Genomic DNA, 14,535 nt, shown 5'->3' on the forward strand with positions numbered 1-14,535 from the left:
GAAGGGAAGAATTGTTTCCTGAATCGTTGAATGTGTGGTTTTAGGCTTCTCTACTCCTTTCCTGATGGTAACAATGAGTAGATGCATGTCCTGGGCGATGGAGTTCTTAAAGACGGTCGCCACCTTTCTGAGGCACCGCTGCATGAAGCTGTCCTGGATACAACGGAGGCTTGTCCCCGTGGCGGAGCTGAATAATTTCATAACTTACTGCCAGTCTCGCCGCTGGCTTTTCCCGGCAGCAATGAAGATCCTCCATCCCTGTCAGTCGGCGATGTTCAGGGATTCATTCATCGTGTCAGTAGCTTCCTCTCGGTTTGCACAATTGCCAGCCAAATCCCGGGTAGCGTTTCAGAAATACCGACGGATACATGTGTAGACGGACTCTTCATTTTTTTTCCCCTAAACTTTTCTTTGACCAGTTCGGCTTGTTATCTCTGAGCTCAAACCTCGAAACTGTAGGACCGGTGGAACATTCTCAATCTGCCCTCCACCATTTGACTTGTTTGGCATGAGTGACCCGACCAAGAGCCACAGCGTTAACTCCTAACGCCAGCCAGCTTCGCTGTCCAGGTTACTGAGGCACGCAAGCCTTCAAACCACGACTAGGTTGTGTTCCAATTGGAGGCTGCGGGTGTGATCACTAATAATAAGCCAACTCTGAGTCGAATACCAGTAATATCTGACAACGTAACGAGCTAAAACCATTCACGTGAACGTCAATCTCAGCCCATCTTGCGTTTGCAATGAAATGTGCAAACCCGTCATGAAGCGTGTCGTTCCCCGTGACGCCTCTCGTTGCTCCATTCTGTAGATGCTGAACCATTTCAGCAACGACGGAGAACAGACTACTCACAGTCATTCACACCGGGTAGTCCAGAGGAACAGCCAATGTGTTTACTGTACTGCTTAGGAATGACTGGGACGGGTAAAGCACCCGAGGGGCAGTGGTTTTCCCTGATAACCACTCGGAACTTGAAGGAACACATAGCTTGTGTTCACTGAGCATGCAATCCCGTTTCTAATGACACCAATAGGCGTACAAACATCAGGTAGATATGCTGGTTGGGTGGAGTCGAAGCAACAACCTAATCAATTTCAGTAAAACCAAGGAATTAATTGTCAGGTGAGAATTAATACGTCAGAAGAACAAACGCAAGTCCTCACTGAGGGTTCAGAAGGGTGAATATCTTCAGGTTCTTGGGCGTCAACATCTCAAAGGATCTATCCTGGTCCCGACATGGACCAGACGCCATTACTGTTCACTAACGAGATTTAGAGCGTCGTCAAAGAATCAAATGAGTTTCTATGGACGTACGTGGAGAGCTTTGTCAGTCGTTGCGTCACAGTCTGGTGTGGGCGGGGCTCCAATGCATAGGATCGGAAGAAGGAACAGAGGGCTGTATCCTCAGCCAGTTCCACCACGGGCACGCCTCGCCACTATCGAGGGCATGTTAGAAATACGGTGCCAAAAGAAGGCTGCGTGCGTCATTCAGGACTTTCACCAGACCAAACACCATTACTACCCTCAGGGTGGGGAGTGGGGTGGCGTGGGGTGGTGGAAATAGTATTCTGAAAATAGAAAATCTTTTTTATTTTATTAAGAGCCTTTTCCCCTCTGCTTAGGCATTTCTCAACACATGAACATTCGCTAACAATTCCCTTTGTAAATATCTACTTCCTTTATTTTAGTGTAATTTATGGTGATATATTGCAAATAAATCGAATCCGTTCCGAATGAATATCGTATTTGTTAAGTAGGATGCTGTGCACAATCCGGATTTGATGGAGACAGACGTGAGAAGCGCGGAGGAACATTTGGAGTAACTTATGAAATGCCTGCTTCGCTGCCGCTGCTACTGTGCGATCGAGAATCTCCGGAGACGACGCCCCAAATCTTCAGCTTTGCCTATTGCCTGTTGCTGGGACCGGGGTCGAGGCGCTTGGCAGAGATGGTTCTCGGTGCTCGCTGTCGAAGGGCTGGTCGGAGGCTTGGAGTTTTCGGATGGACTCATAGTCGGACTGTGGTTGGATGCTTCCAGGATGCCTCATCGGCAAGTTGGCGGCGCTGGAGGTTCACCGTCTGCGTGAGATGATGGGACTTTCGAGAGACTTTGAGACTTTTACTGTGCCAATGTCTGCTCTTATCAATTTACTGTATTGCATTGCACTGTTGTAACTTCATGTTATAAATATCTCTTTTTTAGTTTTTAAGTTTGTTTGTCATGTGTTTTCGTGATATCATTCTCGAAAAACATTGTACCATTTCCTAATGCATGTATTACCAAATAACAATAAAAAAGGGGACGGCGTGTCCTCATAATCTTAATCCTTAGAGAGAGGTAACAGAGGATCAGAGGACGGGAGTTATATACAGGCCTCGAGCTGTCGACTTTGTGAGTACAAATGACAACGGGAGACGTACAAGGCATGTAAAAACGGCAATATTACGATGATCATTGTAGGATTTCAGGTGGATTGGGTAAGTCTAGTGGGCGCTGTATCCCCAGAGAGGTAATTTCCGCAATACCTACAGGATAGCTAATTAAAAACACGCTGTGGTTGAGCCCATTAGGGGAAGGCAATTGTGGATTGTGTGTTGCGGTGTGATTTGACCAGTTAGATTAATATACAGGAATACTTGAGAGGTAGTGATTGTAATATGATCCTGCAGTCCGAGAATGAGAAGCTAAAATTAGACGTATGAGTATTTCTTGCAGTAAGAGCAACTGCAGTGGCACGAGTGAGGAGAATAAAAAGGTTCAAAAGGTTAGTTTTATTGTCAAAGTCTGCATGTACAATACAACTCTGATATTTGTCTGCTCCAGACAGCAATTAAATAGAGAGAGGTCATGGATGTTGATGTACGGACAAACATCAACCCCAGCACGAAAAAAAATAGCGACAATAGCAGTCCCCGAACACGTCACTGGCAGAAAAAAAAATAATCAGGGACGATAACAATCCTCGTCCCCGTCACTCGCATGGAAAAACAACGGCAATAACATTTCCCGACCACGCCACCCGCAGAAAAAAAATAATAATCAGACACTATAACAGTCCTGGACCCATCACTCACAGAAATAAAATCAGGAGCGATAACAATTCTCAACCCCGTCAGTCGCATGGAAAAACAACGGCAATAACAGTTCCCGAGCACGTCACCCGCAGAAAAAAAAAATCAGGCACCATAACAATCCTCGACTCCATCACTCACAGAAATAAAATCAGGGAGGATAACAGTCCTCGACCCCGTCACTCGCAGAAAACAACAGCGACCTAGGTCTGGAGCTGTCCAAATGGATTGGAAAGGGGCACCAGCAGGGTTAACGGCAGATCCAGCAGGGCTGGTGTTCTGGGGGCAACTGGAAAGGCGCAGGATAGATGCATCACAAATAAGAATAAATATTCGATAGGGAGGATGATACAACAGTGGCTGACACTGGAAAGTAAAGACAGATTAAAGGCAAAAGTGAGGGCTTTTGGGATGCATTAGTGGGAAGCTGAAGGTTTGGGTCGCTTTCAAAAAACAAAAGAAGACAAATAAAAATTGATGAAAGTAAATATTAAATGGCTAATAATGGAGAAAATACCATTTTCTCAGACATATGAAGAATAAAAGGGATGCGAGAGTGGATATCAGAAAGCTGGAAAATGACACGGAAGAAGTAGTAATGGAGGAAAAAGAAAAGGCGGACGAACTGAATGAATATTTTGCTTCCAGCTGCGCTGTGGAAAACACCAGCATAGTGGCACCGAGAAACGTGTGTCAGAGGGCATAAGTGAGAGTAGATGTTATGATTCTGGAGAAGGTGCCTGTGAAGCTGAAAGGTCTGAAGTTATATGTCATCGTGACCAGTTGCACCACACCCCAGGGTTCTGAAAGTGGTAACTGAAGAGATTCTGTAGGCACTTGTAGTACTTCTTCATGTATCATTACATTCTAGAATAGATCCTGATAGTTGCAAAATTGCGATTTTCACTCCACTCTGGAAGAAGGAAGGGAGGCTAAAGAAAGGAAATTATATCCCCGGTAGCCTGGCTTTAACGTTTTCAAAAATTCAAAAGATTCAAAGCACATTTAAGATCAAGGAAAATGGGCGAAGAATTGTCAAATTGATAATCGTGTAGTATGGTGATGCGTATTGGAAGAAAGGATTAAAAAGTCTCTAAATGAGGATAGTTTTCAGAAAACAGAGATGCAAAGAGACCTTGTGCAATATTCCCTAAATGTTTACTTCCAGGCTTAGTCAGTGGTAAAGGAAGGCAAATGCAATTTTAATATTCAGTTCAGGAGAAGTAGAATATAAAAGCAACAATGTAATGTTGACAGATGTAGGATACTGGTCAGAAGACACTTGGAGGGTCCAGGATACTGGTCAGAAGACACTTGGAGGGTCCAGGGTAGGTTCACGGGAACGCATGGGTTAACGCATTCAAACGAGGCGCTTTTGATAGCTCCGTGTCTGTGCTCACTGCAAGGGTATCTCATTGAAATTGATAGAATTTTGAAATGCTTACTTGGAGTAGAAGTGCGGAGGGCGGTTCCTTTCGTAGGGCAATCTAGGATTGGAGAGCAGGGCCTCAGAAGAGAACGATGATGGTCTAGAACAGGGATGAGACGGAATATCTTTAGCCGGAGGGTGGTGCAGCTGAGGGATTAGTTGTCACAGACGGCTATGGAGACCAAGGCATTGGGAGTTAGAAGCAGAAGTTGATAACTTATTCATTGTTAAGGTTGTCAATGCCAATGTCCGATAGAATGTGTTTGAGGGGGATAATAAATCAGCTGTACGACAATGGCGGGACAGACTCGATGGAACGAATGGCCTGTTTCTGGTCTTTTGTCTTATGGACTTATGATCTTATATAATTATTCTATATGTGTTACAAGATAAAACTGCTATAAAACTAAAAAAAAAGTCCGTCATAATAAAACTGATTCTAATCTTGACTTTTATCTCAAACCGTGGAAATCTCCTTCATTTACGACACTGACGCCAATGCTATTCCTTGACACTCAAACTCTGACCTAACGGTGTTGAAACAAATTCCAAAACTGTCCAATTATGCTATTCGTATCGGAATGATGATTCATCAGTTCCATTACTGAAAATAAATCACGTTCATTCCTCGCTTCAGCTGCAATGCTGCGGTGGGTAACTAACATAGATGGAGCTGCGATGGCCGAGTGGTTAAGGCGTTGGACTTGAAATCCAATGGGGATTCCCCACGCAGGTTCGAGCTCTGCTCGCAGCGCTATGAAGGAACAGAAATCCAAATACCTGCCAATAAAATTTGACCCTCTGTCTGCTGTCTGAGCGCCGCATCTTCCCTGAGTTGACGCCTGCAAAGACTAGGCTTTTCTAGGCTTTTACACTCTTTAGTACAATTCAGTCCAATGCATTTCTACTCAGCGTGAAGAGTTCATTTCTATCCAACTCTGATCAGTCTCCTTGAGGCAGCTTAAACTCTCTGCGTCTCATAAAACTGAAAGAATGAAATATGCAGAGCAGATTCTTCAGCGTCAGAGGGGAGAAGCGGACTCCAGCATTTCGCTCTACGATACACATGGTGACGTCTTCTCATCCTCTGTCAGACTCTGACCTTAATCAATTACTGTAGTTCTGGCAGAATCCACGCAAGCGCAGTAGCGTCTCCCTCAGCTACAAGAGCAGTAGCATCCCCCTGATTAAATCTCCGGTACGTCTCTGCACCCGGAAATATTGCCGATCACGGGCAGCAAGCGGTAGAAGCGGGCAATGTGTGGCGAGTGACAAACAGTGTCATTGACTACAGATGCCCCAAACCCTGAGGTTTCATGCAGTACAGTTCCTGACAAAGATACTATTCGTCAGCCTGACGGCATTTAATTAATAATAGGGTCCTGGCATTTTAATCGCCGTTCTGCACGAACGTCAACCGGGGAGGTCAGTCCCTTGAGTTTAATTAGCTGCTGAATAGAAAATTCTGAAACGTTCCTTCCAGTCTGGGGGACCACGCCAGTTACAGATGGCTTCCGTCCAGCTATCTGGTATGATCATGGCTGCACTTCACCACGTTTCAAACTGTCGTCTTTACCTTTTTCACAATCCAAGATGTCCTTAATATTTCAGAAATGCACTCATGTCCTATGTAAAGTGGCATCCTGTGTTATAATATCCGCAACCATATCTCGTGGAGTATTTTATGGTATCAGTAAGGTACGCGCGGTTATTCCGGTTTAACTCGGTTTTAAATGATAATTTCTCATACTTGAACTAATTTTCCTAGACGGCACGTCTCAGCCATGACCCTAGATTCAGCCATAATTCTAACCTGTACAGAGTACAGTTTTAAATTCAGTTGTTCGTTAGAGCACATGCATTCATCACGGGAGGTGGGTCAGTCAAATTGTTCCGAGCCTCTCCAGTGCGACTGCACCCTTCAGCAAATAAGCGAAGTAAAAGTATCGTCACCGCACCAGCGCCGACCTCAGCAACCCCGTACAAATATATGACAATGGTTTCTCTATTTCTAATTTCCAATCTAGTTGCAATAAACTACAATCTGCAGTTGCTTTGTAAAATACCTGATCCACTCACCGGCTCGCCATCTCTGTTTCGTGAACAATTTCCTTTGATAGTTTCACCGCAACCTATCGTCACTTATTTAATATCAACCCCACCGAAATACATGACCTCACACATTCCTGCAATAAATACTGTTTGAGCCCCTCGCTGAACTAACCAATCGGAGCCTAAATATTCTCTTTGCAGCCCGTTGTCCGGCTACGTCACGTCATCAGCCTCACACGCTCAGCAGTAAGTACAGCTCATTAATGAGCGACAATAGTGAACCGTCCTGACGCTTCCCGATCAAAATTCTTCCAAACTGCAAAAGAACAACGTCGACACGGATGGCACCAGGTATTAGTTTTCCTGGGTGTCTCAGGTTGTGAGGTGGAAGCTCTGCCCGACGCGGCACTTTCCCGATCCGAGTTTCATTACCGACAGAATGTCGATGTACTGATTTCCAACGCAACACTGGAGCCGGTAACACGTTCTTCAATAAATCCTGTTCCCTCGGCTGGGGGGATTCGAGAAGCTGTGGAGTTGATAACCATCCCATATTTCTGTCAGTTCAACAGCAGATTACCGAGGTCCTGATTCAGTGTTACAACGCAAAATATTAAATACTTCTTACAGCCTCCACGCACCCCTCCACACCACACCCTCAGAGGCTGGTCGACCCGGTGAGCTCCTACTGCAGAAAATTTAATGACAGTCATTTAATTCACCCGTATCTGGTGACGGATCTAATCGAGGGGGACGTGTATTACGCGTAATTGGTGATTACTTCAAAGTGAACTGGAATTTATGTTAGTGTACACACAAGTGCGATGAAACATCTACTTGCTGATGGGTGGGGACAGGAGGAAACGAGCCAAATGGACATGCCAAAACAGTGTATTTAGCTACGATGTTTTTGTTTCGCAACCGAGTGTCTAACGATTGATTTTGAGTAGAAACAGAGCGACTGATGTCGGTGGGTTCTACAGCTGTATGGATACAAAGCGCCTCACTTCGTTCACCAACCTACTTCCTTCAGTTAGACTGCGGACGATTTACCGCACTGAGCAGAATTCTTGCATCCAAAGCAGCACGAAGTTACGAATTTTAAGAATTAATGACACCAATTTAATGTTAATTGCTTTTATAATTGAAGAAACTGGGAGAAGTATCATCAATAAGTATAACGTGTCGTCTTCCTCTCTTGCTCCCTCTGCTGGACGGTCATGTGTAAACGCATGAACCATTTCCCCTCCTCAGTCCGAAGGGTGACAATACTTACGAGCCCACCAGCTTCCGACTTTGAATAAAGGGACATAAAGATCCACTACTTTTTGTTAACCAACACACATCAAAGTTGCTGGTGAACGCAGCAGGCCAGGCAGCATCTCTAGGAAGAGGTGCAGTCGACGTTTCAGGCCGAGACCCTTCGTCAGCACTACTTTTTGTTGTTGGGATGAAATATTGCTCTCTGATGGTCAAGAAAGCAGTGCGGAAAACAGTGGCCCAATGTGAACATGAAATTGGGAAATTGCCGTGTACCTCTCCATCTCCCACCCACTGCCTTTCACACTCCTCCATTTATCAATCTTTCCATGTCTACGATGTGCCTCTCTTTCCTGTCTTACTTCCATGTCTCGCTCTCTCTCTAACACACACACACACACACACACACACACACACACGGGTACGCACATCTCTCTCTCTCTCTCTCTCTCTCTCTCTCTCTCTCTCCCTCTCTCTCGTTCTCTCGCTCATTTCCTTCTGACACCCATAGTTTCCTCACAAGTTGAGGGAAAAGTTTAGCGAGCAATGTCGGTGTTCGGTGAAAGTGCTGCGTGATTGGAGTGGGAATTTATGGGTATTCTTCTACAAGACAGCGGGGGTAGAGTGTAGGAGAGAGGGTGTGAACTGCTGATGAAATATCGGGGAGAACAGGAGAAAGGGCATGAAGGACTCGCGTTTTCCCAACAAACCTGTTCCCGGAACTTTGGTTCAGTGCTCCGTTAGTAGACGACCACCGTGTGAAATTCGATTAGCTGAAAAGACTTGGATTTTGAACCAATGAACTATTCACATATTTCAATAAGAACTGCTGTCCAGCCGAGGTGGAGGGGGAGCGGGATGTTGAGATTATGACTCTGTTGCTGAACTGCGCAGACTGGTGCAAGCAGGAACGGTTCATTTCACTCACTCTACAGACTCTCCATTGCTCCCTTGGGCAGAGAGTGACCCCGCCTATTGCCTGACGCAGGCAGGTTCGCTGATCTTCCATCAATATCACCCGAGCAGGTTGTCCCTGATGCGGTGCACCGGCTGCGCACGCGCCAGTCAGCAGCCAACAACCCACAAGCCAACCCTCCTCAGATGATGTGCAACCTGCCTACTCCAATTGGTGTGTGCAGATGTCAATCTAATGTGTTAACCAATGGCGGAAATGGTTTTACCCGGGGCTTGTTCTCTCCCGCAGACCCTGACTGCTTCTGCCTCCCTTAAGTCCAGTCAATCCTGAGCAAAACTTAACAATGTCCCGTTTTTTTATTGACATTTATATCCGTATGCATCTGTCCAAAGATGGGGGCGTAGTCAGTACATCGAATTAAAGGCGGAAGAAAGAAGTTTATCTCTTTTCACCCACGGAGAAGGAAGAAGACTTGGTGGAGAACAGCGGAAGACTTTTAACCGGAAAGTGTGGAATGGAGAGGAGGATTGAGGGTAAGTTTGGGCCAGGATGATCTTATTGAATGCCAGGGCTGGCTGAAGAGGGCGAGAGGCCTGACCTTCTTTCTGTTGTCTGGGTGTTTAAAGAAAAGCAATAGACAGGCCTTTCTTGGGCCGGATGCTATCCCAGTGGATATAATAGGGACAGATGCTTGGAGATGAGTTGTTCCCAATCTATGTCAATAGTCTGGTCGAGGAATCATGTCCGGGTCTGAAAATGGTACACAATTATATCTATCATTTGTTAATGATGCAGCATTGTATAATTTCTGTTCTGCGTACTGTCTTTCTGCAATGATGTTTCCTTGTACCTGTACCTCACGGTCCCTGTGCACACGGTAATAAACTCGGCTGCACCTGACAATACTCACTGAGATTTGAGCAGATGAGTCCAGATGATATAGGCAAACTGAGCAATTATAATTAGAGTCCAATGTGGGCAATGTATGGTCACCCTCTCCTACAGAGAGACAGAATCTCTGAGTGTGTTTAATAGGCGAGGGATTGAGGTGCAGTGAGTAGTGATGAAGATCAAATTATACATTGTATTTATTGTAAGTAATTGTCTGTAAGACCTCGCACAGCTATTTCGGGCTTTATTGAGACTGTCTGTATGTATGATTTATGTCTCTGTCTCTTCGAGCCTGCAATGATGTTGCAAGTTTTTCATTGTACCTGTACCTCACTGTCCCTGGGCACACAGCAATAAACCCGACTGGACCAGACAATACTCACTGAGCTTTGAGCAGCGATGATCACGTCCAGATGAGTCAAGGTGATGCAGTCAAACTGAGTGATTAGGACTAGAGTTCAATATGGGAAATGTATGGTCACCCTCTTCTACAGAGAGACAGCATCTCTGTGTGTGTTTAATCGGCGAGGGATTGAGATGCAGTGAGTACTGAAGAAGATCAAACGTGTTTTCTTGAAAATTACTGTCTGTAAGACCTCACACAGTTATTTTGAGGTTTATTGATTCTGCACATCGGATATTTTTCAAATTCATGCTCTTCTTATCTAACACATAGAACAAATCTCTCCAGGTACAGTGGACGGCAGGTCAGGTAGAATCTGTGGACGGAAATAGACGGCACACATTTCGGATCCACACGCTTACGCTGAACTGACCGTAGAGGGTAGATGACCAGTATGGGGAGCTAAGAATGGGGCAAGAGTTGGGAAGGAACTGGAGAGTGCAGACCAGGAGGTGTGATAGTCAGCTGGATATCGGACACTCGATGTATGCCACAGTCGTCGCTGTTGCTCCTTATTGGTCCTTCATGTCGGCAATTTTGATGTGAAATCACGTCCTGATCAGGAGGTTTCTGCATGACGCAAGTTTAGGCGGTGCTGTTGACGATTATTGCATATTACAGGCGTATGTAGATCAGATAGAGATGTGGGCGGAGGTGTGGCAAGTGGATCCCAGTGCAGGTAAGTATAATGTAGTGCAGTTTGGAAATCGAATTTGCAAAGCACTTGTGCTGTAAATGGCAGGGCATGAGGGAGTGCAATTGACACGAGGGACCCAGCGGCACAAGTGCACAGTTCGCTGATTTCGGCGTCACGGGTCGATAGAATATTGAAAAGCCGTTGTCTCACCCCGGCCTTCCTGGTCCAGGGCAGCAGGAAGGAACATAAGTTGGGACATTACAATGCAGCTGTATAGCTCGTTGTTGAGGTTGTGGATAGAGTGCTATGTACAGTTTCGGACGCTGTATTAGAGAAAATATCCCGTCAAATTGGAACGAGTGGAAGTAAGTTATACAATGACGTTGTCCGGGCAGGAAGAACCAGGTTATATTAAAGGTTTGTTCAAGCTTGGCATTTGCTCATTACAATATGAGGAGAATGCGATTTAAATGATGAAAGGCAGCGATAAGGCCAATAAAAGTCTTTCCTGTGCAGGGGAGACTAAAACTCGGGAGATGGATTTAGAGTGAGAAGGGAAGATTTGAAAGGAACTTGTGCAGCAACATTTTAACAGAGTTTTGTGGATGTGTGGAATGAGCTGCCAGAAGAAGTAGATTAGGCAGGTATAACACTTTCACGAAGGCCGGGGGTTGGATGAATATGGGCCTCCCGCGGGAAACTGAGACTCGCTGGTGGTCATGATGGTTATAATTTCCTCACGACTCTTACCAGTGGGATGCGACAGTTATCATTGGACAGACATGACATGGAAGTCAATGGTAAATGAGAATGCTTGGTTACGAAGCCAAGTACCGCTCTGATCAGGCGATGGAGATACTGCCATATTGCTGAGCAATGATATTGTCTCTGACTCACTTTCCGCTTCTTCTGAGCCATGCAGAGCAGTGGAATCACGTGGTGCTTTCATCACTGGGACGAACGTGTAAACAAGAAGACTTTGATCAATCACCAGTAGTCAGAATCAGAATGGACACAGGCATGTTGACTGCCCTCTTTCTAATTAACCTGTCCGGCTGGTGCACATGTAGATGGATGGCAAATAGATCAGATGAAGAGGCTTACTCGAGCGCTAAATGGGTACAGAATATTGTCATTAAACAGTCTTTGATCCCGTTAAAACAACTTGATTAATGAAACATTCCAACAGTTCCAGGTCAGGCACCAGGAATGGTCGAATCACTCCACTCAGCAAACACAGGTTCTTCAGAGCGAAAGCAAAATGGGATCCTCTGAAGGGCCGTGGAAGAACAGTCAAACACATGGCAGATGAAATGCAGTGCAGGGAAATATATGGACATGCACCTTGGTAGATGAAGTGATAGAGTAGACATTTTTTTTTAATGGGGAGAAAATGCAAAACAAAACAGAGGGGCTAAGGGAATTGAGAGTCTTTGTGCAGGATTCCCTAAAGGTTATTCTGCAGGTTGAGTCTGTGGTGAGGAAGGCAAATGCGATGTCAGTCTTCATTCCAAACACAATACAATATAAAAGCAAGGATGTGATTTAGAGTCCTTACGAAGCACTGATGAGGCCTCACGGAGCATCGTGAGCAGATTTGCGTCCCTTATCTTAGAAAGTACGTGTTGCAACTGGAGAGGGTTCAAAGGAGGGTCATGAAAATGATTCGAGGATTGAATGTCTTCTCATATGAAGAGCGTTTGCTGGCTCCGGCCTGTGGTCATTGGAATTCAGGAGAATGAGGAGCGACCTCATTGAAACCTATGGAATGGTGAGAGGCCCTGATAGAGTGGATGTGGAGAGGACGTTTCCTATGGCGCGAGAGGCTAAGACCAGAGGACGCAGCCTCAGAATAGAGGACATCCTCTGAGAACGGAGATGAGGAGTAAGTTCTTTAGCCAAAATGGTGAATCTGTGGAATTCATTACCACAGACAAAGTCTGGCCAAGTCTGTATGCTTATTTAAGGCAGAGGTTGAACGATTCATCATTGATCAGGAAAACCGTTCAACAGACAACGCCATCTCCACCACCACCTGGACAAAAAAGACACATATGTTCGAATGTTGTTCATAGACTTCAGTTCAGTTCAACACAATCATTCCTCAGCACCTGACTGGAAAGCTGAAGCTGCTGGGCCTGAACACCTCCCTCCGCAACTGGATCCCAGACTTCCTGACTGGGAGACCTCAGTCAGTCCGGATTGGAAGCAGCATCTCCAACACCTTCACACTGAGCACGGGGGCCCCCCAGGGCTGTGTGCTCAGTCCACTGCTGTTCACTCTGCTGACCCACGACTGTGCTGCAACACACAGCTCGAACCACATTGTCAAGTTCACCGATGACACGACCGTGGTGGGTCTCATCAGCAAGAACGACGAGTCAGCACACACAGAGGAGGTGCAGCAGCTGACAGACTGGTGCAGAGCCAACAACCTGTCTCTGAATGTGAGCAAAACAAAAGAGATGGTTGTTGACTTCAGGAGGACACGGAGCGACCACACTCTGCTGAGCATTGGAGGCTCCTCCGTTGAGATCGTTAACAGCACCAAATTTCTTGGTGTTCACCTGGCGGAGAATCTCACCTGGTCCCTCAACACCAGCTCCATAGCCAAGAAAGCCCAGCAGTGTCCTTACTTTCTGCGAATGCTGAGAAAAGTCCATCTCCCACCCCCCATTCTCACCGCATTCTTCAGAAGATGTATCGAGAGCATCCTGTGCAGCTGCATCACTGCCTGGTTCGGGGAATTGCACCGTTTCGGATCGCAAGACCCTGTAGCGGTCAGTGAGGTCAGCTGAGAAGTTCATAGGGGTCTCTCTTCCCTCCATGACAGACATTTACACCACACGCTGCATCCGCAAAGCTAACAGCATTACGAAGGACCCCACGCACCCCTCACACAAACTCTTCTCCCTCCTGCCACCTGGCAAAATGTACCAAAGCATTCGGGCTCTCACGACCAGACTGTGCAATAGTTTCTTCCCCCAAGCCATCAGACTCCTCAAAACTCAGAGACTAGACTGATATCTACATCATTTATTATTATATTGTAATTTGTCCTCTACTGTGCCTATTGTGTGTTTATTATTTATTGTACTGCCCTGCGCTGTTTTGTGCACTTTATGTAGTCCTGTGCAGTTCTCTATTCTAGTGCAGATTTTATGTTGTTTTTACGTAGTCTAGTGTAACCTTGTGCTGTCTCACATAGTCTAGTGTAGTCTTGTGTTGTTTTACGTAGCATCATGGTCCCGTTTTTACTGTGTACTGTACCAGAGGTTTATTGTCGAAATGACAACAGAAGCGAATTGATTTGACTTGGCTTCACATAAAAGGATACAGGGAGAATGGGGCTGAGTAAAAAAAATGGATCATCCATCATGAAATGGCGAATCGGCCTAATTCTACTGTATCATATGGTATTATGGTCCTGAATTAGGTGGATGTAGGCGAAACATAGACAAAAATGCTGCTGTTGTGATAGTAAGTTAATAAACACGATAAGTTACAATAAACGCAATAAATTACAGTAAGAAATATTCTAATTCCCTGACCGGGAATCGAACCCGGGCCGCGGCGGTGAGAACGCCGAATCCTAACCACTAGACCACCAGGGAAACTGCCAAAATACCACGCTCAACGATAGACAACTATCCAATAAGGAAAATGCAAATTAAATTTTAGAATATAGATAATTAAAATAAATAAATGAGTGAGCTGTACCGTCATTGAAGGTTGTCAGTGGGTTGTGGAATCAATTCAGTGATGGAGTAAGCGAGGTTATCCACTCGGGTTTATTTTCAGTGATGGGTGAGAAGGAATCAGTGTTCGTGCTCTCAATCAAGTGTCCTATTTGGGCAATAAAGTTACCCTGGCC

At 45.5% G+C, this 14,535-nt stretch overlaps 2 non-coding genes across 2 annotated transcripts; one reads left to right on the forward strand and one right to left on the reverse strand.

Moving 5' to 3' along the window:
* The first annotated feature begins 5,174 nt into the window (after positions 1–5,174).
* trnas-uga (transfer RNA serine (anticodon UGA)) lies at positions 5,175–5,256 on the forward strand. The gene has a single exon. It is a non-coding gene; the product is annotated as a tRNA-Ser (tRNA).
* Positions 5,257–14,203: 8,947 nt separating this feature from the next.
* Positions 14,204–14,275, reverse strand: trnae-cuc (transfer RNA glutamic acid (anticodon CUC)). The gene has a single exon. It is a non-coding gene; the product is annotated as a tRNA-Glu (tRNA).
* Between the last annotated feature and the right edge of the window lie 260 nt (positions 14,276–14,535).

This window comes from Mobula birostris, chromosome 13 (assembly GCF_030028105.1).
Source record: "Mobula birostris isolate sMobBir1 chromosome 13, sMobBir1.hap1, whole genome shotgun sequence".
Lineage (NCBI taxonomy): Eukaryota > Metazoa > Chordata > Chondrichthyes > Myliobatiformes > Myliobatidae > Mobula > Mobula birostris.